The sequence below is a fragment of the Lepidochelys kempii genome, chromosome 4, assembly GCF_965140285.1.
Source record: "Lepidochelys kempii isolate rLepKem1 chromosome 4, rLepKem1.hap1, whole genome shotgun sequence".
Lineage (NCBI taxonomy): Eukaryota > Metazoa > Chordata > Testudines > Cheloniidae > Lepidochelys > Lepidochelys kempii.
Genome location: NC_136383.1, coordinates 21,780,251 through 21,808,006, shown reverse-complemented (window position 1 = coordinate 21,808,006; position 27,756 = coordinate 21,780,251).

Genomic DNA, 27,756 nt, shown 5'->3' with positions numbered 1-27,756 from the left:
AGACTAAAAAAAAGAAGCTACCAACATGACCTTTATTCCCCTACTGGAGCTGCTATTTTCAACATATAGCAAATCCAAGCTAGGAAATAAACCCACCAGTCATATTTAGAAAGCCATAAAAAAAACCCCAACTGTTAACCCACAAACAAGGAAATCTTTTCTTAGATTAAAAAAGACACAGTAGAGCTAACGTTTCTCATTTGTTAGAGCTAGTAAGTTCTAACATGGGATACATAACTGGGGAGAAGGGGCCCAATTAGTCCTTGCTGTGTCTTTTTAACATGCCTCCACATTATATAAAATTATGCAAGATTTTTATGGGAAAGGTTTAGGGAATAAATATACTTTTTTGGTTGATTAGATCTTTAAAACAGCACCAAATTACTGAATAAATTAATGTGCTAAAGCAACTTTTCAAAAGATTTCATGAACATTTTTCATATTACTTCTTTGAAATGTATTCTTGACAGTTCATGAATTAAAATAATAAGACTTTTAAAAGAGATTCATGAACATTCATATACATATTAAAATGCCTCCTTTTACATAAAATGTTTTATTAAAATGAATTTTAATATTTGCCGCTAAACTTGGGTCCTTTGGTCCTTAATGATTTTATACACATTCACAAAATTCATAAAAACAGTTCACCTGAGTAGTGTCATTATCCCAAGGTCTTTTGATTGCAAAGAGAGAGAGAGAGCGCTCGTCATGTGAAATACGTGCAATATTACTATCAATCTGCATTTGTGTTTTCTTGTTGAGTTTTAATATACTTTCCTCCCCAAATTAGTTAGCACTTTTAAAGAGCTCTTGCACCACCACCTTTGTCTTTTTATAGCACACTTTATGTTGACAAAGGTGAGCTCTTTAAATAGATACAATTTTTTAAAAATCATTATGAGTCAGACAAAAAGACAAAAAGATTTATTTTCAAATCTGGTCTTAAAGATGGACAGAATGAGTTGGGCTCACCTTGCATGAGCGCATAAGCAAGGAGGCAGACAATGCTAGCATCACCTCATCAAAGAAAGAGCCATATTCAGACATGACTGACAGCACTTTAGTTACCAAAAGAAAGAGGACTAGAAGTGCAGCCCCTAAGTGGATAGGTATGTGAAGGCAACTCGTGGAATTATTGAATGTGTACAGGAGACACGTGAGGTGGAACAACAACCTACCTTCTTCATGATTACCTTTTTGCAAGATTCTGAAAAATACATTGATACAAAGACAATGCAATATGCTGGAGAATCTATATTTTAAAGTAAAGGTTTGAAGAAGTGTTTTAAAAACAGGACCTAGATGCAATTTCCCAACACCAGTTTTGTAGAACATATAAAATCTGGGTGATAAAAACATGAACTGTCGTAAAGAAAGCTAAATTACTGCCAGATTATTTTTTTCTTACTAGCATATATTAAAAATGGATATTTGAATTTTGTCTGGATTGACGATCGTTGGGAAGGTGATACATTCCTTAGGTAATATCTTTTAATATTATGGCATATTATTTTCCTGCTCAGGAAGGATATATAAGATTTTAATACTCAGAAACTGAATACTTACTACTTGGGCAAAATGCAGTGTATAGTAATGAGTCTGTAGCAAAAGAAAAGGAAGAGAAAGTAATTGATCAAAACAGCCAATCTTCTGTTGTTTTTTTGCTGATCATTTAGGCCCTCAAGCCTGCAAACATACCTGCTTAACTTTACCCAGGTAAGTAGCCCAATTTAAGTCAATGGTGTTGTTTGGTTGAATAAAGTTATACACGTGTATTTGCTGGATTGGGGCCCTAGATGCCGTTCTCTTGGATCACCCCCACTGCAGCCCGAATGCCGAGGCCTTCTTGGGAGTGGGTGTTGTGCTCCCACTCCGTGCTTAATCCAGGGCGGGTATGACTCTATTACATCTCTCAGCTTGAAACCCTGACTCTTTAGCTCAAGCTGTAGAGACTCTCACTTGTAGCTCTGGATGCCCCCAGTTCACCCCCTTTGTGCACAGGACAAGATGGCAGCTGTCTCACATGCATGTAGTACACAGGCTCAGCTACAGGGTTGGTCTGCTCACAGCAATCTTGCACAGTATTAAACTGAGCACAAACCCTTTTGCTGGCACTCATACCATAAGTGATTTTAAATAGTTTGTAACAAGACAATCTACTCAGCATTTGAATGCCTGGGAGTGCATGATTGTTTAAAGACAAATGCTGGTATTTTACTTAGCATTTTTGTTAATTTAGCAATGATTTAATCTGAAAAATATTTGTAATTGCACCAACCTTGCATTCCTTCCTCATAGGAGTAAAGAGAGCAGGACACAGCCCATATTTCCTACGTAATAGGTACTGGAACTAACCTTACAGAAATAGTGAAAGTTTTCAGCCTCCCTTGTGTATTCAAACACACATAGAAGGGGGGACATGATCTGGGATAAAGTTTGTACACTGGAACATGGGTTAAATGTGACCATACACTGCTTCTGAAAGATTAGTTTGCTTGGAACTTTGTAGGAAAGGAGCAGTGGAAAAACCCTAATTGTTTGTGCTTCCCCTTCTCTCTCCCCCTTTACCTTTCATTGAGGCTGAAGACTGTCCATTTCATTAGTATCATTTAATTCATAGGATGGAGGATAAAAAAAATGGTTTTGTCTTTTTTTCACGAGTCTCTCTCAACCCCTTTCCTTCCACCCATGCATTTAACATAACTGTGGAGGTGGAGTGGTCCTGGTACTGAGGCCTCTGCTGTGTATGACTGGGAGTTAGAACCATTTTAAAAAGCAGTTTTAATCTTATACTTTACTTATACTTTAGTTTAGATTATTACCTATTTTAGCAGTAATTATTTAAGGTATTAACACTAATCACTATGTTTATCATAAAAATATCCTACAAAAGAAGATTCTAAGGAAAGCAAGAAAAAAGGGCATGCCTAGAATCATAAAAGAAAGGGGTGGGGAGAATGAAAAAAGATCTATTTTCGGAGTCTCCTGCCATAAAACCAGAGGTCTTAGATTTTATTATATGGGTGAGATACTAGTCCAGTGTTTAACTCTGACTTCATTTTATGAGCTAAATGAGATAGAATACGAGGGGTAACCCTGAACTATGATGATTAGGCACATCGGATAAATCTGTTCTGGTGTAGCTACATCACTGTAGTTATATACATGCAAACGCCTAACCCAGACAGGTTTCACTCACGTTAAGTTGGATGTATACTGAGGCATCTTACTTGGATAATTTACCAGACTGTCGCATGAATGATTCACTCATGCAAATATCACTACTGTAGATCTCTCTTACTTTCATTCTACATCACAAGTGAGAAAATTAAGCCAGGCTTTAGGAATGTTCATTTTCTTCACCTAACCTGCTTGAGATCTGTGCCATCTTCTTTGCATTGACTCCAACTATTGCAGAGCCCTACAGAGATTCTATTTATGCCAAATTTCCCTCTTCTGCTCTTTATGTACTTTATAGTGTGTGCTTCTCCTTTCAAGGGACAGGCACATTATACACAGCAGGTTCAGAGTTCCATTTTACAAGTAGTTGTTGTGAATAACCTTTCTGTTGTTTGAGTGAGACATTTCCTCTTGAAAAACCTAGTAGAATTCTCAGACCAAATCCTCTCTCATGACCTGCATTGCTCATAAAAAAAAAAAATCACACATAGAACCATGGATTTTACCTTGTGTTAGAAAAATCAATATACAGTACAAGTTATAACCAAGAGTAGCTCTTTAGATTAGAAATAGATGGATGGATGGAATTTTTATTGTCAGTTGTCATCACCTCCTGGACAGGTTTCTGGGCGAAACAGTGAAAGCTGTGATAACAAAGCTTGAGTCTCAGTATACTAGTTAGTGGCTGTTTTTATCTCCAGCATTTGGAACCTTGGATAATCCAGATAGACGTGGTTCATGTTTTATATACACACCTTGCAAACAATGATTCTCTCAGTAGCAAGCTCACTATCATCATCTAAGTGACAGAAACTCCTTGAATTCACAGGTTTATGTGGCACATCAGGTAACACACACTCCGCAAGCTGCACAAGTAATGGTGTGCACAGAAGACAGTGTGCCCTTTGTCAATTCACACCACTGCGTGTACACACAGTAACAGTTTGCTGTAAACCGAGGGTGTGGTGTTCTCAGAGAGCATCCCATGCTCCTTTGCGTCGCTGCTGAATTGTGTGCATTGTGGGATGCATAGTGGAAGCCAGGCTAGTTCAAACTTTCTAAAAAAATCCATAATTCATCTGTCTCCAGCCCATCTTTCCTTTAGGAGCAGACTAGTGCCTTTTCTGAATTGTTGTCAGCTGGAATGGACCCAACAATGCTCCACCTTGTTATGCTGGCAACCTCAAATATGCAGAGGCTGCTTGGGCTGTATTTCAGTACTCCAGGCTGGATAAATTTGGCTTGGGTCTTTGCCAAGCACCACTCCGAGTGGATTATGTAGCAGCAGCAGCTCGAGGGTCTTCAGCAGTGGCAGAACCAAGACATAGATGAGCAGGAGGACTTAAAGTCACAGGTGAGTATATGTCTTGGCTTTGCCTTTTCTTGTTTATGGGACGTCTGGTGTGAGTGTCAAGGCTCAAGAATACCAGGGGTGACAGAGGACTCAAAATAGCTGGAGTCCCAGGTGCCACCGAGCTAAGGTCTGTGAAGTGACTGGCCTCTGGGAGCACAGCTGCAGATCTGTTTTGCCTAGTAGTCTGTATTGTCCAGGGGCTGCATAACATGGATGGGTGTTGGTTTACAGAACTGCATTGCCTGCTGGCCTGACAGTAACATGTGCTGCAGCATGACATTCTGGCTTTGTAATGCATTCGGGAGGTGCCTCTGCATGTCCCTGTGTTTCTCCATACTGTTTTTGGCCATGGCAATGTTTTCCCTGGCAATTTTCCTGTTGTACTTTGCCAACGCAATGATCTCCCTGGAAAGCTAATGTTGGATTCCCTCTCTGTCCCAGTCTGGCTCTGCAGTTTTGCTGTGCCTTGGAGGTGTTTATATGGTGTCAGAGGGGTGAATATGGGGGCAAGCTGCATAGTCATCCCCTCTACCTCCTCTTTAGGCTGTTTTGACTCTCAATGAAGTTACACTGAGGCAGGTGATTAGGAGGCAGAGAATGGCCTAATTTAAGAAGGCAAAGGGCAGACCAACACGATACACTGTGAAGCTATTCACCCGAAAGTGTTGCATGAGTGGAAGAGAGTCGTGAGCTACACTAGAGGGGATGGCCATGCAGCTTTTCCTCAATCTCTGAGCAAACCCAAAAATAGCAATTTCTCAGCCTTAGATTTTGCTTTATCGCCCGTGAAGACATGTTGTGAGAGTTAAGAGAAAAATAGATAGAGTCCTGCAATAATTGCTTAAAGCATTCACTGTTCCCAGTCTATAAGAATGCATGTTACAGGGCATCTAGACCTCAGCAGGGAGCTGTACTCGCTGTAGCTTTACTGACATGCAGTATCAGTGTCTACCTCGTGTAAAGTGAGACCACTAAACAAACTTCTTTTCCTCTAACCAGTCTCAAGCGTTTGCAGTTCAGTCACACAAGAGAATGTCTTCCTTATTCCAAGCTTCTGCAGGCACAGGTGCAGCTGTTCCATGCTGCTGGCTGCCATTTTGAGGTGGTAAACATAGGAGGAAGGGTGTTTGCTAGGCAGGACAGCTGAGGAAGAAGAAAAGAGGTGCATGTGGCTTCCATGGCATAGGCCTGAAAATGGTGGCTAGTTGGGGCTTTAAAATAAGACAGAGCAATTGCCCAGCCAGAGTAGCTACCATTTTGGAAAGGTGTATGGGGGAGGAGAGGGGTGTGCAAATGGACAGCATGGGGCAAGGGAAGGAGGGAAGAAGAGAGGCAGGGGCCTGGGACTTGAAAAGGCTTCCAGTTCACACCTGCCTACAATGGCTGCACCCCTGGGGCATCTAGAACAGACAGTATTGTGGTAATACAGCAAAATATAAATTATAACAAATATTAATTTTAAAAAATATATATAAAAAGACTTACATGCCAAAATCCCTTCTGTAGGATCAATCTCCTCAGTCCCAGTATGGGTTGCTGTCTGGGAACTGGAGTTGTTTGCTACAGGGCAGAAATTGGACTCTCCTTCAACTTGTCTTGTGTCAGGGTACGAGGCCCTGAAGAAATCCTGGCTCACTGGGGAGCCCTCTTCACTGGCCTACTCATGCTCATCCTCTGCCAAGTCTTACGGGTCATCCTGGGGCAAGGCAATAGGGTAGGGGGCAGAACGCAGCCGGTGGGCTCCACAGGTTTTCTTGGTTTGTTATATAGTTATGCATAAGTTATGCAAATCCTGTCTAGCTCCTCAAAAAATTTACAGGTTACTTTCTCCTGTCAGCCCTCATTTTAATATAGGTGCTCCTGAGCTGTTTTCTTTTCATTTGTCACTGTCTGGCATCCTAATGCCTAATTCATCCTAATCGGGGGCCCTCATGGACATCTGCTTAGCAATGTCCACAAAAAGGTCTTCATTCCAGTGGCTAGACACAAGAGCTTCTTGCACTGATGCCTCTCCCCTGATGGTGATGAGATCCAGTGTCTGGGCACAGCTCCAAGCAGTTTCTCAGGGCACAATGTAGGGCATCTGCAGTATTATCACAGCTATTATGATATACTGGAATCTGGGAGCAAATGGACAAAATCCAGCTGTGTGCCAGCTTATAAATGTGGGAGAGGATATCTGGTCAACCTGACCCTAGAACAGGGGAGGGCACACAGCTAAACGGACAGAGCGCCGGCAGACCACAGTGGGATAGCCATTGAAAGAGCCAAAATACTTTGCAGCAACATTACATGCCCACAAACAATACACATTGCTAATTAATTTGCAGCAAAGTTAGTTGACTTTGAAAGAGAACTCAAGAGTTCAGAATAAATGTGGAGTCAGTGTGCTACAGGGACTTGTGTCATGTGTATGCAAGCATTTTCAGACTGAATTAATTTGATTTAGTCTGGTTTAACCACCACCCCCCTGGTGGTTGCATGAATTCAAGTAAAAAAATTTGCATAAAACAGCAGTATGGGCTCCATATCTGGTCCATTAATTACTGGAAAATTGCTCAGCCTAGTATGGTCATCATCTGGCCTTGATATATTCAGGCCCATCCTGTTTCCACAGAATTAAACATCAAAACTCCCATTGACTTCACTGGGAACAGAGGCTGACCCTTAATGAAGCAAAATACTGTCCTAATAACTTATATTGTAGAAAGAAGCAAAGTGAATGACTATTGGAGATGGGCAAACGCCAAAATGCCAGATTTGAAGTTTGTGGCTTCAGCCTCTCTCTAACATACAATATTTTGTTGGTCCCGGAATATGAAGCTATTATAATGACTGCAGCAGTCTTGTTGTCATGTGTGTCATATGTTCAAAATACACAGGGCAAATTTTATGCACAGAGACACTAATTATGAGATTTTCAAAGCTGATTAGGGGATTTAGCCACAAAATTTAAACTGAAATGAATGGGAGCTGTCTGGCCAAATACCATATTCAGCACTGAGAATCTTAACTTTAGAAAAAATGGTAACCTGAGAAAATAGGTTCTGACAATATACAGGGAAGATCTTTTTCCTCCAGGAAAACCTGTCAATGCTTCTAATATAAATAATTTTAAGCTACCCTCTTATTTTTTTGTCTTGGTTTCCTGTGAATGACAGACCATATTTGTGGTTTAAAGTGTAACTAACTATAGAGGGGCTCACGTTGTTTTATGAATCCTGAATTCATCAGAAGTAGCATTAATGTTCTATGCTTTTTATTGTTTGTAGATTCTCAATGTCTGTCTCTTTTGCTCTTATACAACAGTGGTTCTCAACCAGGTGTACACTTACCCCTGGGGATACACAGAGGTCTTACAGGGGGTACATCAACTCATCTAGATATTTGCCTTGGTTTACAGCAGTCTACATAAAAAGCGCTATCGAAGTCAGTACAAACTAAAACATCATACAGACACTGACTTACTTATACTGCCCTATATGCCATACACTAAAATGTAAGTACAATATTTATATTTCAATTGATTTTATATGTTAACAATGAGAAAGTAAGCAATTTGTCGATAACAGTGTGCTGTGACACTTTTGTCTTTTTATGTCTGATTTCGTAAGCAAGTAGTTTTTAAGTCAGGTGAAACTTGGGGGTATGCAAGACAGATCAGATTCCTGAAAGGGGTACCGTAGTCTGGAAAGGTTGAGAGCCACCGTTATACAACATACATAGTATGAAGGAACGACATGGGCATAATGGGGTCCGAACACCCATGTTTACTAACTATATACAATATGCAAGGCCTAGCTACATCAACACATTGTTGCGCTGGTGGCTTCTAAAATGTAGAAGACAGTGAGGACTACTAGAGGCTCTCATTATTTAAAGCAGAGGTTTTCACACTTTTTAGACTGCGTACCCCTTTCCAAATAATAAAAGAAAAGGAGGACTTGTGGCACCTTAGAGACTAACCAATTTATTTGAGCATAAGCTTTCATGAGCTACAGCTCACTTCATCGGATGCATACTGCAGAAGACATTATATACGTATATTATATATAGGTATATAATGTCTTCTGCAGTTTCCACAGTATGCATCCGATGAAGTGAGCTGTAGCTCACAAAAGCTCATGCTCAAATAAATTGGTTAGTCGCTAAGGTGCCACAAGTCCTCCTTTTCCTTTTGCGGATACAGACTAACACGGCTGCTACTCTGAAACCTTTCCAAATAATGTCATCTACTGCATACCCCCCTCTGAGATAGGGTCATAATAAACCTATGATTAGATTGCCAAGTCTTACTAAATAAAATGTGTTGTCCACTATTACAGGATTTTTCTTACGTACCCACTGATTAGAGCTCATACCCCAGTTTGGAAACCACTGATTTAAAGGGACACCATCCAATTCCTATACACTTCGCTTTCCTTTCTCTAAATAATATAGGTAGCTTGTCAACATAATTTAGATGGAAGCTGTGAAGTGAACTCTAATGCAACTAATCTTGATGATTTGGGTCCTCAAAGTGCAGTATTGCACGCTGTCCATCCTTCCAAAGCCCAATGTATGACAAGCTTTTAAAATATGTGACAATTACTCCAAATGAAGTCCTCAAAAAGGGTAGACGAGGAAGCATCTTGAGATGATGCAAGATTAATCTCTTTAAAATGAATAAGGTTTCTTGTAATCTTTGATTTACATATAATCTGATTCCTTGTCCTGAGGCATGGCTACAGCCTTCTCCCTTCATTTCTCAGGGTTATGGATCTTGGAGTCACATCTAAGGGGCAACTGGTGTCTTCACCCAAGGAAACCTCCCCTAGTGAAGAGGGCTTGTCCTTTGGGGAAATATTTAGCACACAATCTGTTATAGAACACACAAAAATAAGATACCTATCACAATTCCCAGAATAATAAAGCCGAAACCAGGGCTTTATTAGGTAGGGGAAACTCAGGATAGGGAACAATGGAGAAAGATCTGAATGATAAAAGACAAACCACAACATTACATCAACTCTACTCCTCCCACACTCCCAGCCAGTACAAACCACCCTGTGCTCTCTCCCAGTACTTGCCGAAACAAATAGTGAGTTTTGGCTCCATCTTTGATGGGGGGGGGGGGCGAGTACTAAAGGCAGTGGCCATCTTAAAACAAAATAGCAAATTAAACAAACAGGAATGTTCTTACAAAGTATCCATGCCAACCATGGTAAGATCGTCCTTGAAGTGCTATGGTCTGGATTCCACTGTACAATTAGACTGGCTCTTGGTAGCCTACCCACAACCCTTTCAGCTCCCTGTCTTTCGCGTCTCTGCTGAGATGACACTGTTCAATGTCCCAGAAATCCCAAGAGGACTAAAAATCTTCTTTGGGTTGGAATGGTCCCTTAGAGGGTCAGTGTGGTATTTCAGGAGCACCATCCCCAAAGCGATTACACACAATTCAACCTTTCCGATATTAAGATTATGCAATAAAGACTACCAAGGCAAAGATAAGGAAACTTACCTACCTAACAGTCTTTAATGAACTAAAATAGGACCATCTGTAAAGTCCTATTGCTATTACATTTTAATCTGAACTGAAAGTCAGGAGATCTGGGTTCAGGTTCCAGCTCTTCTATAGGCTTTTTTTGTGACCGTGGACCAGTCACTTAATCTCTCTGTACCTCAGTCCCCTATCTGTAAAACTTCTTCTTTTCTCCAACCATTTATGTGATCATCCATAAGTTCTAATCATCCTGCCACTTACTTTACCTTTACATAGATTAAATGCAGTGCAGAGCAGCTCAACCCTTCTATGCAGCAGCAGCCGCAGTCAATACTTAAATACTGCCACTGCCAGACGCTGACCTGTATCTCAGGCCATCTGCCCCACCTTAAAGGCCAGGTAAACCAAAAGGGTCCTGCACTAGTGCCATATATTAATTGAACTTGAGCTACTTTGGACCGGGGAGGACATTCCTGAACCCTGGAGCCCTTACAGAGCACACCTTGCCAGTAGCCCCCCCCCACACACACATTATGTATAGAGAGTTAGCATCTCTGCCTCCTCTTACTGTAGCTGTGCAGTACATCATAGGGAGAGCCTGTGTCAGCCTTGTCTGTTTAGACTGTAGGCTCTTCAGGGCATGAACTGTCTCTCACTATACACACACACACACACACACACCCCCAGCCCAACTGATCCTGGACCCCTAGGCAATACTGTAATACAATAGTAATATTGAGAGAAGGTTGAACCTGGCAGGGGTGAGAGTTTCTTTTACTCTAGTGGTTCCCTGTATTTGTGAGATCTGGAACAGTAGTCAATGCGTTAGAAAACGGATATTAAGAGATGAGTGACAGGTTTATAAAACAAATAATTCGACAAGAAGCTGAGTGCCCTCAGCTTCCATTGAGATCACACCTGTGTACAATCCATTAACAACTTTTAAATGTAAAATATAATTTGCACCTATGACCATATTATTTATAAAAATATATGGTTCATCTTGACTTGTACTGTCAGAGAAGGTACTTCAGTTCACTCTCGGATTAATAAACTCAAGTGTGTGCTGTATAGTACTTTAAGCAGCCTAGTATAAATAGCTAGCTGACTTGTACATTAAATCGTGGAGTGGACTGACCAGAATATTATATCATATTGGCACTAATCATCTAGGATGGTTTGTATTTCAAATAACCGTGGCACTTAATATCCTGGAATTGTTAATACTAGGAGAAGGAAAATGTCAACTTGCATGCCAGCCCTGACTACTGCTGAGATACCTTATGTAGAGCTGGGGGGAAGTGAGGTCATACTTTTAGTACTGACCTTTGTTTATGTATAGCGATATTCATCTCCTCCAAGCATATTTACAATAATGTTAAACCAAGGGGGACATTTTCAAAGGCACAAATGTCAGCTACGTGCCTGATTCACACTGAGGTAGATCTACATGGCATTCTGGAGCTTGCGGGAGCCAGCCTCTCAGTGTGGGTCAACAGATTTGGCTTTGCAGGGCTTGCGGTAGTGCTCTAAAAATAGCCACGTAGAAGTTGCTGCTTAGACTGGAAATCAGGCTCTACACCCTAGTGAGATAGGTAGGCATCAGAGCCTGAGCTCCAGGGCAAGCTCCAACTTAAAAACAGGAGGGAGGCTCACTCCAAAATGCTGGGTAGACATACCCTGAGAGACAACTGGAGTTAGCAACCCACTCCTCCAAATCTTTTATTCAAAGGGGAAGTTAAAATGGGAGGGATCATTCCAAAGTGGACCAGTATGGGGAGCTGTTCATTATGGTTCTTATCTGGCTGACTATGGGTACAAGTGTGGGAAGTATGAGAATGGGTGGGAAGTTAGGAAAGCTGACCTGGGAAGAGTGAGAAACATGGGCTAGTGAAGTTATGGTGAGACCATGCCTTCAATAGGACTGGAGGATTTTCCCCCTTTATTGGAGCAATTCCAGAGGCGCAATCCCAAAACTGTTCAGGGTGATTCAAGGTAAGGGAGACCTGTGCCCAGGGAGTTAAGGATGTCCAGGAGAAGTTTTTGCAACTGCTTCAGTCTTCTTGTAATAGAGGGCTATGCAGAGATCAGTGCTGGAACCATAACAACAAGGACACCCTGTTGCACCAGAAATACAATAGACTCATATATTCAAAGGCTAGAAGGAACAATTGATTTTAAAATGGTCAGTGATGGAGAATCCACCATGATCCTTGGTAAATTGTTCCAGTGGTTAATCTCACCGTTAAAAATTTACATCTTATTTCCAGTCTAAATTTGTCTAACTTTGGCTTCCAGCCATTGGATTGTGTTACACCTTTCTCTGCTAGACAGAAGAGTCCATTATTAAATATTTGTTCTCTATGTATGTACTTCTAGACGAAGGGATGACTTGATTTTCATCTTCTCTTTGTTAAGCTAAATAGATTGAACTCCTTGAGTCTATCACTACAAGGTGTGTTTTCTTATCCTTTAACCATTCTTGTGGCTCTTCTCTGAACCCTCTCCAGTTTATCAGTCTCCTCCTTAAATTATGGACTCCAGAACTGGGCAAAGTATTCCAACAGTCCTTGCATCAGTACCGAATACAGAAGTAAAATAACCTCTCTCTGCATCCAGGGCTCACATTAGCGCTTTTGGTCACAATGGGAGTTCAGGTTCAGCTGATTAGCCACCATGACCCCCCCACATTTTTCCCCCCCAGAGTCACTGCTTCAAGACAGAATCCCCTTGTGGGGCAAACCCACAGCCAAACCTGGGCTGCTCTCTTAGCTGCCCCTCTAACAGAGCCAGAGACAACCCTCAGGTATGGGGCAACAACTTTCAAGGGAGCCTGCAGTGACTCAGCCTTCCAGCATGTGGCAGCATCCTATCCCTTGAGCAGAGCATGGGGCCGGTTGACCCCCAGGCTCAGGTATTTCCCCAAACCCACCAGGCAGTGTGTGCAATGACACTATTCAGCCAGGAACCCTCTTGGAGTGTAAGACTCTCTAGAGTCCTAGCTTGCTCTGGATCCGGTTCCTGTTCCTGCCTCAGCCCTGTTCCAGCTTTGTCCTTGCCCTACTCTGACCTTGCTCCAGCCCTGCCTCCACCTCCTGACCCCCCACCCCAGGCCCTTGGATTCTGACCACCTGGCTTCCACCTTTGGCATGTATCTGAACTCTGGCCACAGTTCTGATTTGGCTTGTCCATGGTCTCTGATCTTAGTTCTAATTCCAGCATGTCTCCATACCCTGGTTCCATCACTACCCTTAGCCTGGTGCTGATCCTATGTCCAGGTTTGACCTCCATTGCAACCACTAGGCATGACTACCAGGAGCCAGCACCTGTAAGTTTGGCCGACATTCTTTGTTCCTAGTAGTCCACATTTACTTACAGCAGTATTAAAATCACATTGTTTGCTTGCACCCATCTTACCAAGCAATGCAGATCACTCTGTATCAGTGACTGGTCCTCATTATTTACCATCACCCCCAATTTTTATGTCATCTGCAAACTTAGCAGTGATGATTTTATGTTTTCTTCCAGGTCATTAATAAAAACGTTAAATAGTGTAGGACCAAAGACAGATCCTTGCAGGACCTCCATAGAAACATACCAGCTTGATAATTCCCTGTTTACTGTTACATTTTGAGATCTACCAGTGAGCTAGCTTTTTAGTCCATTTAACGTTTCCTTGTTAATTTTCTCTTGTTCTATTTTTATCAATACCAAATCAAAGTCTAAGTATATTATATCAAACTATTACCTTTATCAATCAAACTTGTAATCTCATTAAAAAAACCTATGAAGTTAGTTTGACAGGATCTATTTTCCCTAATCTCATGTTGATTGGCATTAATTATATTATCTTCCTTTAATCATTTCTAAATCCAGTCCTGTATCTGATGCTCCTTTACCAGTGATTGATATCAGACTAACAGGTATAGAATTATTGGGGTCATCCTGTTGACCCTTTTAAAATAATGGCACGGCATTAGCAATCTTCCAATCTTGTAAAACAGTTTTTCAAACTGCGGGTCACGATCCAGTACTGGGTCATGGAATGTAAGCCACTGGGTCACAGCAGCTCTGGTCAGCACTGCTGACCGGGCTGCTAAAAGTCCCATCGGAGGTGTTGCCTGGCTAAGGCAGGCTAATCCCTACCTGTTCTGACACCGTGCTGCGCCCAGGAAGCGGCCAGCAGCAGGTCTGGCTCCTAGATGAGGGGAGAGGGGCACAGCACTCCGCGTGCTGACCCCGCCCCGAGCACCAGCTCTGCACTCCCATTGGCCAGTTTCCGGCCAGTGGGAGCTGTGGGGGCGGGGGCGGTGGCTGCAGGCGGGAGCCATGCAGAGCCACTTGCATGCCTCCGCCTAGGAACCAGACCTGCTGCTGGCTGCTTCCAGGGTGCAGTGCGGTCCACGGTGCCAGGACAGGCAGGAAGCCTGCCTTAGCACCCCTGCTGCACCATTGACCAGGAGCCGCCCGAGGTAAGCCTGTTCCCAATCCCCTGCCCCAGTTGTGAGACCCCCGCAACCCAGAGCCCCCTCCTGCACCCCAAACCCCTCATCCCTGGCCCCACCCCAGAGCCTTCACCCCTAGCCCAGACCCCCTCCCACACCCCAACCCCCTGCCCCAGCCAAGAGCCCCCTCCCACACACTGAACCCCTCATTCCCAGCCACAGCCCTCACCCCAGTCCTAAACCCCTCATCCCCAGCTCCATTGCATCACGGGCATCAACAATTTTCTTCAACTGGGTCACCAGAAAAAAAAGTTTGAAAACCACTGTTCTAGAACTTACTCCAAGTCTTCTTGAAAGTAAACGTGAACAGCCAGCTCTTTTTGAAACTCTTGGATGCAAGTTATCTGGACCCGCTGATTTTAAAATATCTACCTTCTATAGCTGCTGTTTAACATCCTCCTACAGTATCTCTGAGACCAAGCCTTCTTAAGCCTGATAAGTCACCCCAAGCTATCGCCTGCAGGTTTTGTTATAGACCCCAGGCCATTCAGGAAGGGTTCAGTCAATCCACAGGCAAGGACCACCCAGGTGATCCCAAGGGAGGTATATAGGCTCCTAAGGGAAGTAGTCTCTCTAACCTGCCCAGTGGCCCTACCTACTCAGGAACACTCCCATTGCCAATAGTTTCAGTTGGGTGCTTTTGCTTCTGCTCCAGCCATCCCTTGTTCCTGCTCTATTCATGCTTTTTCCACACTAGCCAGATCCTACTCCAGCCTCTATTTGTTTCTGTCTCAGCTGGCAACTCTGCCAACTCCTGAGATTGTTGTGGAACAGAAAGTGTTATTTTCTGATGAGTCTACGTCTGTGTGTGGTCCCCTTCCTGCCCACCGCCATCCCCAAATACAGAACAGAAATATTTTAGGATGTTCTGGCACACAAAAAATCCCACCCCAACTTTCTTTTCAAGGTAGTGAAGGGCTGGCTTTTGTTGCGGGATTCCTCCAGTCTGACCCTCTCCCTGTGGCAGGCAGCATGAAGTGTGTCAGTATGGGGCAGGACACAAAACCTGCTCCTCATCTGCATGGGGATTCAAGCGAGGAGAAAAATTAACTTCTCTCAGTCAGACTTGTTCAGAAGCTGACATACGAGGCCATTAGAGGATTTCCCCTGCGTATAAGGACCTTTGAATAGCATGGAGCGGAGTAATGGCTTCTAAGCCATCCTGCAAATGCAGGGAGCTGGGCTGGGAGAAGAACTATGGCTGCAGGTCTTCCCCCAGCCATGTTGCTGCAAGTAGTTATTTTTATTACTCTTGCACCTATAGGCTAGTCAATCATGGATCATCACCACATTGTGCTAGGCACTGTACATAAATTATAAATTTATAATCTAAGTATAAAAAGACAATAGGTGAACACAACAACTACGCAGGGACGTCAAGCAGCCTGAAGGCTGACCCCCTAATTTGTGACAGTGCAGACCAGTCCTGGATTGGGGAGCATAAAAGTTGTTGAAAGCCACTTTTGCTCCCCTTCATCTTCAGCTGTGCCAAGTAAGAACATGGCCTATCACCTACAATAATACATAAGTCCTTAATATTTTTCCTGGGGACTGGCTCAGTTTATACTTAAGAGGGAAGAGATTTACCTATTATGTAACCATAATATGTAATGATGTAACTATTATGTAATTGGAACTATTATGTAATTCAGAGCTCTAGGTTTACTTCAGATGGTATTTTGTAGTAAACCTTCAGTCTGACACTTGTTGTTACTAAATCTAACAAGACCACAGCGTAAGGTGGTATACTTGCCAACTTTCTAAATGCACAAAACCAAACATCCTAGTCCTACCCGTTTCCCAAGGCCCTGACCCATGCCCTGCCCCTTCCCTGAGGCCCCACTTATTACATTCCCCCTCCCCCCATGGCTCGCTCTCCCTCACCCTCACTCTTCACTGGGCTGGGACAGGGGGTTGGGGTGCAGGAGGGGGCAAGGGCTCTAACTGGGGGTGTGGGCTCCAGGGTGGGGCCAGAAATGAGGGGTTCAGGATGCAGAAGAGGACTCCAGGCTGGGGCAGGCAGCTGGGGTGCAGGAGGGGTGATGGCTCCAGATGGGGGTGTGAGCTCTGGGATGGGGCTGGGAATGAAGGATTTGGAGTGCAGGAGGGGTCTCAAGGCTGGGGGCTGAGGGATTCAGAATGTGGGAGTGGGCTGCGGGTTGAGGCAGGGGGTTGCAGTGCAGGAGCGGGTGAGGGCTCTGGGCTGAAAGTGGGGATGAGGGGTTTGGGTGCAGGAGGAGGCTCCAGGCGAGGGCAGGGGGTTGGGGCTCGGGCTTACCTTGGGCGGCTCCCAGTCAGCGGTGTAGCGGAGCTAAGGCAGACTAGTCCCTATCGGTCCTGGCACCAAGCTGCGCCCTGTGCTGCAGCCAGCGGCTTGTGGGCGGGGCGGGGTGGAGAAGAGGAAGCTCTGTGTGCTACTCTCACTGGCAGGCACCCCCTCCAGCTCCCATTGCCCATGGCTCCTGGCCAGTGGAAGTGTTGAGCTGCTGCTCAGGGCAGGGGCAGCGTGCGGAGCCCCGTGCCCCCCCACCAAGGAGCCAGTCCCACTGGCCGCTTCCGGGGTGCAGCGCGGTGCCAGGACAGGTAGGGACTAGCCTGCCTTAGCCCTGCAGCACCGCTGACTGGACTTTTAGTGGCCCAGTCAGTGATACTGACCGGAGCTGCTAGGGTCCCTTTTCAACCAGGCGTTCCGGTCAAAAACTGGACACCTGGTAACCTTATTGCCAAAATACCAGCCCCACATCTGCAACAGCTAAGTTGTAGGCAATTAAATAATGTGATTTAGAATGGAAATGCTATCAGAGCCTTAGTCTTAGTGGACTGAACAATGAACTATAATGAATTAAGCCACTCATCTGGGAGGCGGGGTAGAAATGTATCTTGCAGCTTTTTGACCATGTAATGAGCCCTATCATGTCTTTTCTAGTGCTTGAAAGTCAGAGAGAATTATTCTCTAATTTACAAATTGAGGTTTAACTATTTTCAGGACATCACTTCAGTATAATTTTCATTTTATTCTAATCTAAACTTTTATTGTAAAATGTCCTATTGGCTGTGTGATTATTGCTACCAACCTGTCAATGTGAATAACTAGTTAGCTTTCTGCCAGCTGTAGTGGGCAACTCCAGTGGTGAAGCAGCCATAGCCGTTGCTTGCTAGAAACTGGCATTTAGAGATGCTGTAAAATCTTAGTCTGGGAAAGTGAGGATAAGGAATATCATCAGGATGGTACACTGTACCCTTCAAAGGAAATGAGATGGTCAGTTTTGTTTGCGCTGACTGATGGAATGTTTTACCACATAGGTTCTGTGTCCATTCTTCCTGTTTAAAGGGTAAATATCACCACAGTGCTAAAAGCTTGTGTTTGGAGATTTTAGCAGGGAAATGTGGCAGAAGACAGCTGACATAACTATATGGCTTGGGTTATATTCTGTTAGCAACACCAGTTCCTATGTAACAGCTCAAGAATTCAAACCAGGACTTGAAATTATGCTCATTTCATTACTAGCTGCTTAACCCCTCACAGGACTCTGCTCTTAGGGAGGTGCTGCATTATTTGAGGAACCACCTTTCAGATAACTAGCACATCCTTTCTCTACATCTTTATTGGCTTGGGACAATAGTATGAAATCCATGGTGTTTTTTTTTTAAATCGCTTGTGACCTGGTGGAGCTAACAACCCCCCAGTTCCTAAGAAAATACTGCACTAAGAGTATGTCTACACTACGAAATTAGGTCGAATTTATAGAAGTCATTTTTTTAGAAATCAGTTTTATATATTCGAGTGTGTGTGTCCCCGCAGAAAATGCTCTAAGTGCATTAAGTGCATTAACTCGGCGGAGCGCTTCCACAGTACCGAGGGTAGAGTCGACTTCTGGCGTGTTGCACTGTGGGTAGCTATCCCACAGTTCCCGCAGTCTCCACTGCCCATTGGAATTCTGGGTTGAGATCCCAATGCCTGATGGGGTTAAAACATTGCCGTGTGTGGTTCTGGGTACATATCATCAGGCCCCCGTTCCCTCCCTCCCTCTGTGAAAGCAAGGGCAGACAATCGTTTCGCGCCTTTTTTCCTGAGTTACCTGTGCAGACGCCATACCACGGCAAGCATGGAGCCCGCTCAGGTAACCGTCACCGTATGTCTCCTAGGTGCTGGCAGACGTGGTACTGCATTGCTATACAGTAGCAGCAACCCCTTGCCTTGTGGCAGCAGACAGTGCAATACGACTGGTAGCCATCATCGTCATGTCCAAGGTGCTCCTGGCCACGTCGGCTGGGAGTGCCTGGGCAGACATGGGCGCAGGGACTAAATTTGAAGTGACTTGACCAGGTCATTCTCTTTAGTCCTGCAGTCAGTCCTATTGAACCATCTTATGGTGAGCAGGCAGGCGATACAGATTGCTAGCAGTCCTATTGCATCATCTTCTGCCGGGCAGGCAAGAGATGAGGATGGCTAGCAGTCCTATTGCATCATCTTCTGCCGGGCAGCCATGAGATGTGGATGGCATGCAGTCCTTCTGCACCGTCTGCTGCCAGCCAAAGATGTAAAAGATAGATGGAGTGTATTAAAACAAGAAATAGACCAGATTTGTTTTGCACTCATTTGCCTCCCCTCCCTTCCCCCCAGCCAGACACCAGGGCAGTTAGAAGAGCACAGGAGGGCGCGGTACGCATCAGAGAAGTTTTGAAAACCAGTTTCATGACTGGCCAGGCTATGGTGTGAAAGTTCTGTTTGTTTCTCCTTGATGAAACCCGCCGCCCCTTGGTTCACTCTACTTCCCTGTAAGCTAACCACCCTCCCCTCCTCCCTTCAATCACCGCTTGCAGAGGCAATAAAGTCATTGTTGCTTCACATTCATGCATTCTTTATTCATTCATCACACAAATAGGGGGACAACTACCAAGGTAGCCCAGGAGGGGTGGTGAAGGAGGGAAGGAAAATGCCACACAGCACTTTAAGCACAGCACTTTAAAAGTTTACAACTTTAAAATTTATTGAATGCCAGCCTTCTTTTTTTTTGGGCAATCCTCTGTGGTGGAGTGGCTGGTTGGCCAGTGGCCCCCCCACAGCGTTCTTGGGCGTCTGGGTGTGGAGGCTATGGAACTTGGGGAGGAGGGCGGTTGGTTACACAGGGGCTGTAGTGGCAGTCTGTGCTCCAGCTGCCTTTCTGAAGCTCAACCATACACTGGAGCATACTGGTTTGGTCCTGCAGCAGCCTCAGCATTGAATCCTGCCTCCTCTCATCACGCTGCCGCCACATTTGAGCTTCAGCCCTGTCTTCAGCCCGCCACTTACTCTCTTCAGCCCGCCACCTCTCCTCCCGGTCATTTTGTGCTTTCCTGCACTCTGACATTATTTGCCTCCACGCATTCGTCTGTGCTCTGTCAGCGTGGGAGGACAGCATGAATTCAGAGAACATTTCATCACGAGTGCGTTTTTTTTCTTTCTAATCTTCACTTGCCTCTGGGAAGGAGAAGATCCTGTGATCATTGAAACACATGCAGCTGGTTGGGAAAAAAAAAAGGGACAGCGGTATTTAAAAAGACACATTTTATAAAACAGTGGCTACAGTCTTTCAGGGTAAACCTTGCTGTTAACATTACATACATAGCACATGTGCTTTCGTTACAAGGTCGCATTTTGCCTCCCCCCACCGTGTGGCTACCCCCTCAACATTCCCCTCTCCCCGTGGCTAACAGCGGGGAACATTTCTGTTTAGCCACAGGCAAACAGCCCAGCAGGAACGGGCTCCTCTGAATGTCCCCTGAAGAAAAGCACCCTATTTCAACCAGGTGACCATGAATGATATCTCACTCTCCTGAGGATAACACAGAGAGATAAAGAACGGATGTTGTTTGAACGTCAGCAAACATACACTGCAATGCTTTGTTGTAAAATGATTCCCGAGTACGTGTTACTGGCCTGAAGTGGTAAAGTGTCCTACCATGAAGGACGCAATAAGGCTGCCCTCCCCAGAAACCTTTTGCAAAGGCTTTGGGAGTACATCTAGGAGAGCCGCGAATGCCAGGGCAAATTAATCCTTTCACATGCTTGCTTTTAAACCATGTATAGTATTTTAAAAGGTACACTCACCGGAGGTCCCTTCTCTGCCTGCCGGGTCCAGGGGGGGTACTGGCTCCAGGTCCAGGGTGAGAAACAGTTCCTGGCTGTCGGGAAAACTGGTTTCTCCGCTTGCTTGCTGTGAGCTATCTACAACCTCATCATCATCATCTTCTTCATCCCCAAAACCTGCTTCCGTGTTGCCTCCATCTCCATTGAAGGAGTCAAACAACACGGCTGGGGTAGTGGTGGCTGAACCCACTAAAATGGCATGCAGCTCATTACAGAAGCGGCATGTTTGGGGCTCTGACCCGGAGCGGCCGTTCGCCCCTCTGGTTTTCTGGCGGGCTTGCCTCAGCTCCTTAAGTTTCACGCGGCACTGCTTTGGATCCCTGTTATGGCCTGTCATAAATATAAAGGGAAGGGTAAACCCCTTTAAAATCCCTCCTGGCCAGAGGAAAACTCCTCTCACCTGTAAAGGGTTAAGAAGATAAATGTAACTTCGCTGGCACCTGACCAAAATGACCAATGAGGAGACAAGATACTTTCAAAAGCTGGGAGGAGGGAGAGAAACAAAGGGTCTCTGTCTGTCTATATGCTGCTTACTTTTAGTAAGTAATCTAGCTAGGTATGTGTTAGATTATGATTTCTTTAAATGGCTGAGAAAAGAATTGTGCTGAATAGAATAACTATTTCTGTCTGTGTATCTTTTTTGTAACTTAAGGTTTTGCCTAGAGGGATTCTCCATGTTTTGAATCTAATTACCCTGTAAGGTATCTACCATCCTGATTTTACAGAGGGGATTTCTTCACTTCTATTTACTCCTATTTCTATTAAAAGTCTTCTTGTAAGAAAACTGAATGCTTTTTCATTGTTCTCAGATCCAGGGGTTTGGGTCTATGGTCACCTATGCAAATTGGTGAGGCTTTTTACCAAACCTTGTCCAGGAAGTGGGGTGCAAGGTTTTGGGAAGTATTTTGGGGGGAAAGACGTTTCCAAACAGCTCTTCCCCAGTAACCAGTATTTGTTTGGTGGTGGTAGCGGCCAATCCAAGGACAAAGGGTGGAATATTTTGTACCTTAGGGAAGTTTTTGACCTAAGCTGGTAAAGATAAGCTTAGGAGGTTTTCATGCAGGTCCCCACATCTGTACCCTAGCATTCAGAGTCGGGGAGGAACCTTGACATGGCCTCTGTCCTTCATGCCCTGGGAGATTTTGACAAAGGTTTTGGCATTTCGAAAACTGGAACGGAGTTCTGATAGCACGGATTCCTCTCCCCATACAGTGATCAGATCCCGTACCTCCCGTTCGGTCCATCCTGGAGCTCTTTTGCGATTCTAGGACTCCATCATGGTCACCTCTGCTGATGAGCTCTGCATGGTCACCTGCAGCTTGCCACGCTGGCCAAACAGGAAATGAGATTCAAAAGTTCGCGGTTCTTTTCCTGTCTACCGGCCAGTGCATCTGAGTTGAGAGTGCTGTCCAGAGCGGTCACAATGGAGCACTCTGGGATAGCTCCTGGAGGCCAATACCGTCGAATTGTGTCCACAGTACCCCAAATTCAACCCGGCAAGGCCGATTTAAGCGCTAATCCACTTGTCAGGGGTGGAGTACGGAAATCGATTTTAAGAGCCCTTTAAGTTGAAATAAAGGGCTTCATCATGTGGACGGGTGCAGGTTTACATCGATTTAACGCTGCTAAATTCGACCTAAAGTCCTAGTGTAGACCAGGGCTAAGTGTCTGCAGGGGTCTGAATTCATCTCTGGTACCTTTGGTTGTAGTGTCACTACATTATCAATACTTCCCTCATCGAGTACTGGGGAGGGATTTGTGGGGGACACTGATTAGGGCAGAGAATATCATGTGTGCAGAGTAACCATTTCTCACCTAGGCAATTCTTACAGTTGATTTCAATTTGGAGGAGTGGCTCTGTATATTATTCAGTTCCACAGTAAGAGTGCAAGGGGAGTGAGAGAGCTGCCTGTAGGAGACTTGAAGCTTGGAGCAGGCTTGCTAAATGAGCTAACGCAATACACCTGGCACAGGGAGGGAACTACAAGCAGCTGGCTCCTTATACCAGAGCTGACTGGGATAGGTACAAACTGAATACCAAGACAGGTCAGTCCCTAAGACCACTTAAGAAATGCAAAGGACGAGGATGAAGGCACCCTTTTGCTCATCCAGTATGTCTTGGGGCTAGATTTTGGGACTCAGATATTTTCTGAATAAACCCAGATCCCTGTAAGGGTAGCAGTTAGACAAGCAAGTTTGTGGAGTATCCATAAAAGAGCCTGGAACAGGGAGAATAAAGGGCAGAGCCAAGGCACCCTGGCCACACAAGGGTAGCCCCCTTTTCCATATCCAGCCCTTTCCAGGGCCCTTGGGTAAAACAGTTACTTGAATGCCTGTGAAAAATTCTGGTTCCAAGATAGAATTATAGGACATAATATAATTTATGTTCAATCAGATCCTTAATGAAAACAGAGGACATAATTTTTCTCTGATTCATGAATAGATACAGAAAGGCAGTAAGTAGACAACATTTCCCATGTTATCCTTTCTATGTGCCTCATTCCTGACTTGGAAGAAGCACATCTGGAAGTTAGTGGTTATTCTTAACTTAGTCTTTTTGTGGAAACTGCTGCCAAGTTTGTTAATGAGTGCCACCTGTGTGGTTTCAGTAAGGTGGTCAGCTGGCTGCTAGGAACTGGATGGAGACCATCAAACTCATTTTATGTAAGGCAAAAAACCCAAGAAATTTGATGGCAAAAAATTGGTTGCTACTTACTTGGACTGGCTATTCACTTGAAAAATTGTGGCAAAAAGTGTACTTTCCTTCTAGAATTGAGAAGAACTAGTTGTAGATGTCAAAAGCATAGGAGGCATAGTGTATCACCCTGCAGTCCACTAGAGACAGACCAAAGATTAATTTAACTGACAGCAGTATGGATTGCTTGGGACTTACTAAGTTGAATGTTTAAGGGTATGGGATGAGGTGTGCTCCCCACACTTGCCCTACAAGAGCTGAATTAAGCCAGGTGAGCCCACTCAGCTAATTAGGCTACAAACAGGGGAGCTTTAGGCAAGAGGCAGCTAATTAGAGAGAAGCTCACCTGTGAAGGACAGGCTAGCAACAGAGGTGGCTAGGAAAAGCTACAGTTACTCCCTGACAAGAGTGTTTGGAGGCTACAGAGACAAATTGCCTAAAGTTAATCCTTGGGAGGAGGGAGTAAATAAACTGGCAAATCCAGAGGAGGAAGGCCAGGTGGTTTGGAAGCAACTCAGGGAAAGGCAGCAAGGTGCAGAGAATAGACCTTGGGTGCTGTGTGGAGGCTCTCTGAGCCAGAACCTGAATAAAGCATGGGCCTGGGTTCCTTTGCCAGCCATTGTGGGAGTGGCATTGTGAGGCAGTGAAGCAGAAGACTGCCTGAGATTGCTGAAGAGCAGGAACCGTGGTAGACTCTCCCTGGGAAGGAGAAATCACAATGGTGACCTGGTCAGAGGACTGAGTCATGAAGAGGACAGTTGTGGTTCCTGAGAGCAAGAGAAACACTGTAGAGGAGAAATTGATAGCGTGTAACAATGGGAAGTGGCATCGGCCTGATGGTACTAGTCCCCAGTACCGCTAGCAGGCAGCACTATCCAGTGGTGAGTAGAGCAAGCCCTTCACAAGGTGAAATTTGGGGTGGCTAGATTGGTTTAATAATTTCATTCTAACCTAACTCTACAATGTTGGATTAAAATAAGGAAACATTGTACAATTAAATTACCTGCACTGTACTGGCTGTATGTGGTCTAAACAATTTATTTTTTTCTCACTCCACAAACAGTGAAGTTTACTTCTTGCATGTACACCAAGAACACCAACTGTTTCAATCGCATGAAATATTCCATTAACTGTTTCATCTAAATGCTGTTTAGAAATAGATGTGTATGTATACATATCATACACAGAGTGGCATTCTTGGTACATGCATTTGATAGGTGGCACAGATAATGATGCCTGTAGTTACGATCAGTGGTAGGGATGTGCCTTTTGCCATCTCTGTGAAAATCCAGCCAAATTTGACCCAGTTACAAGCTTATTAGGGTTGAGCAGCTAACTACTCCCAAGATTCAATCTGTACTGAGCATACTCCATGCCTTGGCTACAAAAGTTGAGCAGAACTTTTCCTGTAATGTTCCTCTTGGCTGCTGGGGGTGCCAGACAAATTCTACCTCCACCCCACCCCCTAAAAAAGCCACAAGTGTCTCAGATTGGACACCCAGAGTTAGTGGACACATGACATTAATGTCTCTATCTCAATACCCCATCTGTAAAATGGGGATAATAGCACCACCTTATTTCACAGGGTATTGTGAAGATATGTAAGCCGCATATAAAAGAAGCCATGAAGACATCTCTTCAAACTCTACTCTGAATACTGGGAAGTAAATAAGGCCTCTAGTCACCCATTGTACAAGGATAAAACAAAATACTCAATAGCTGTTCCTTCAGTGAGTGCACTGAATGCACAGAGGGTCTGTGGGGAAAAAATGTGTGATCATGTAATTAAGGCAGCATAATAATACATATGCACAAGAGAAGCAAATTAAGGTTTACAGGAAATCTTAATTCTGGAATATCCTCACCTTTGAATGCGTGGGTTTGTCACCTTAATGTCATTTTTAATATAGTTTGCATAGTGTATATCCTGGTGTGTGTGTGCGTGTACATATTTTGCAACAATCATTTAATTAGCAAAAGTGGAAATGTGCATGTGTATTTTTGCAAGCATCAATAAACAGAGATGTGAAGCCAGATTCTGATCTTAATTACACCAGTTTTATTTGGGAACAATTCCATTGGCTTCAGCTGAGTTGTTCCTGATATACAGAAGTACCGAAGACCAAGCTACAGTTCAGTGTTAAGGTTCGGTTCCTGTTTAGAAATAACTTGAGCCATTTCAAGTGTGGGATGTCAACTCAGTGTTCATTGTTGCTAACTGAAACCAATGAGTCTACTGCAGGAAAATTCCACTATGCTTTGACTTCTGTCGTCTTTACGTGACAAGCAAGTTTGTGTTTCCTAGGAGCCATGAAGTAGCTTAATAATATGTCACTTTAAAAAGCAGAATGAAAAAGGGGGAAAGACCTCCGAGTGATCCATGGAATAACAAGAGGGTTCTAGCATTGTTCAAATCTATCATGAACTGTGACAGGGCTCTCTTTGATACCAAGGAGTGGGCTAAATATTCAAATGAACTTGTCTATCTTTCTCCATGGTGCCACATGTACGTGGAACTACAATTTTGAAGGGGAAGAACAGTGTGGAATGGTTAGAGGGTAAGAGAAATAATGGTGTTAAAGGGGAAATTTAAGTTATGTAAGAGGGGAAAAATAGATTTGGGATTCTATTCTTTTCATGCTTCTGTGCATTTATTTTTCCCCTTTCAGAGTAGGGCATGCCCTCCCCTATGAGAGTGTCCGGACATTCTGTTCCACAAACCTGTGGCTCTTGGAGAATCTGTTAATGGAGACGAGGCCTCTGCAGCTGTCAATGCATCCCCATGGCTCACTAGAACAGCCAGGACTCCAAGTTAGAGCAGTTGCCCCCAGTCAGTGGCTGCTCAGTCAGAGGAGAAGAGTTCCACAGCACAGAACTATTGTAGCAAGTTGCAGAAACTCTGCAGCTGTGGCAGGGGAGATAATGTGGTGAGACTTGGCAGTCCTCTGCCAGCCTGTGACTATGCCTTGGCTCCTTCCCAAACACACAGAAGCTTCTAAAGGCCAGAGGAAAGGAGGAACATGCTACAGAGGAATCCATTAACATTAGGGCAAATAGGTGCCCTTAATCACTAGGTACGCTTAGATTTTATGTTCACAGGGAATTCGTTGAGGCATCCTAGGGAAACTACTAGATTTCATCGGAAAACTTATTGAAAAGTATTCAGCCAAAAAGCCTCTTACCCTAATTTAATCCAGTTACTCCTAATTATACCACCCTAAATAGGTTTCCATCCTAGTTCCTTCCAAATCCCTGTTGCCTGTTATGGTCCCTTTCAGTTTCTGTTATCCAAATTACATATTTATTTTTCTGCACTTCTCACAGGACTCTGTCCTTCCAGCCCCCTCATCATTTTTGCACTTTGCTCTCTAGTTGTCGAATATCTTTCTGTACTAACTCCAGGTATGCTCTTATCTGAGCCTATAATTTTCCTGCTCCATTAAAATTAATGGTAATTCGGCTTCCAGATTCAATAGTCAATGCTAAAAATCTCTGCCCTTACCATCCACAGACAGTGGCACTTTCCCCTCTCAACATCACTCTCGTAGTCCAACATGTTTCAGAGTAACAGCCGTGTTAGTCTGTATTCGCAAAAAGAAAAGGAGTACTTGGGGCACCTTAGAGACTAACCAATTTATTTGAGCATAAGCTTTCGTGAGCTACAGCTCACTTCATCGGATGCATACTGTGGAAACTGCAGAAGACATTATATACACAGAGACCATGAAACAATACCTCCTCCCACCCCACTCTCCTGCTGGTAATAGCTTATCTAAAGTGATCACTCTCCTTACAATGTGTATGATAATCAAGTTGGGCCATTTCCAGCACAAATCCAGGTTTTCTCACCCCCCCACCCCCCCACACACACTCACTCTCCTGCTGGTAACAACCCATCCAAAGCGACCACTCTCGCACAATGTGCACGATAATCAAGGTGGGCCATTTCCAGCACAAATCCAGGTCTTCTCAATTCCCCCCCCCCCCACACACACACACAAACTCACTCTTCTGCTGGTAATAGTTCATCCTAACTGACCACTCTCCTTACAATGTGTATGATAATCAAGGTGGGCCATTTCCAGCATAAATCCAAGTTTAACCAGAACATTGGGGGGGGGGTAGGAAAAAACAAGGGGAAATAGGCTACCTTGCATAATGACTTAGCCACTCCCAGTCTCTATTTAAGCCTAAATTAATAGTATCCAATTTGCAAATGAATTCCAATTCAGCAGTTTCTTGCTGGAGTCTGGATTTGAAGTTTTTTTGTTGTAAGATAGTGACCTTCATGTCTGTAATTGCATGACCAGAGAGATTGAAGTGTTCTCCGACTGGTTTATGAATGTTATAATTCTTGACATCTGATTTGTGTCCATTTATTCTTTTACGTAGAGACTGTCCAGTTTG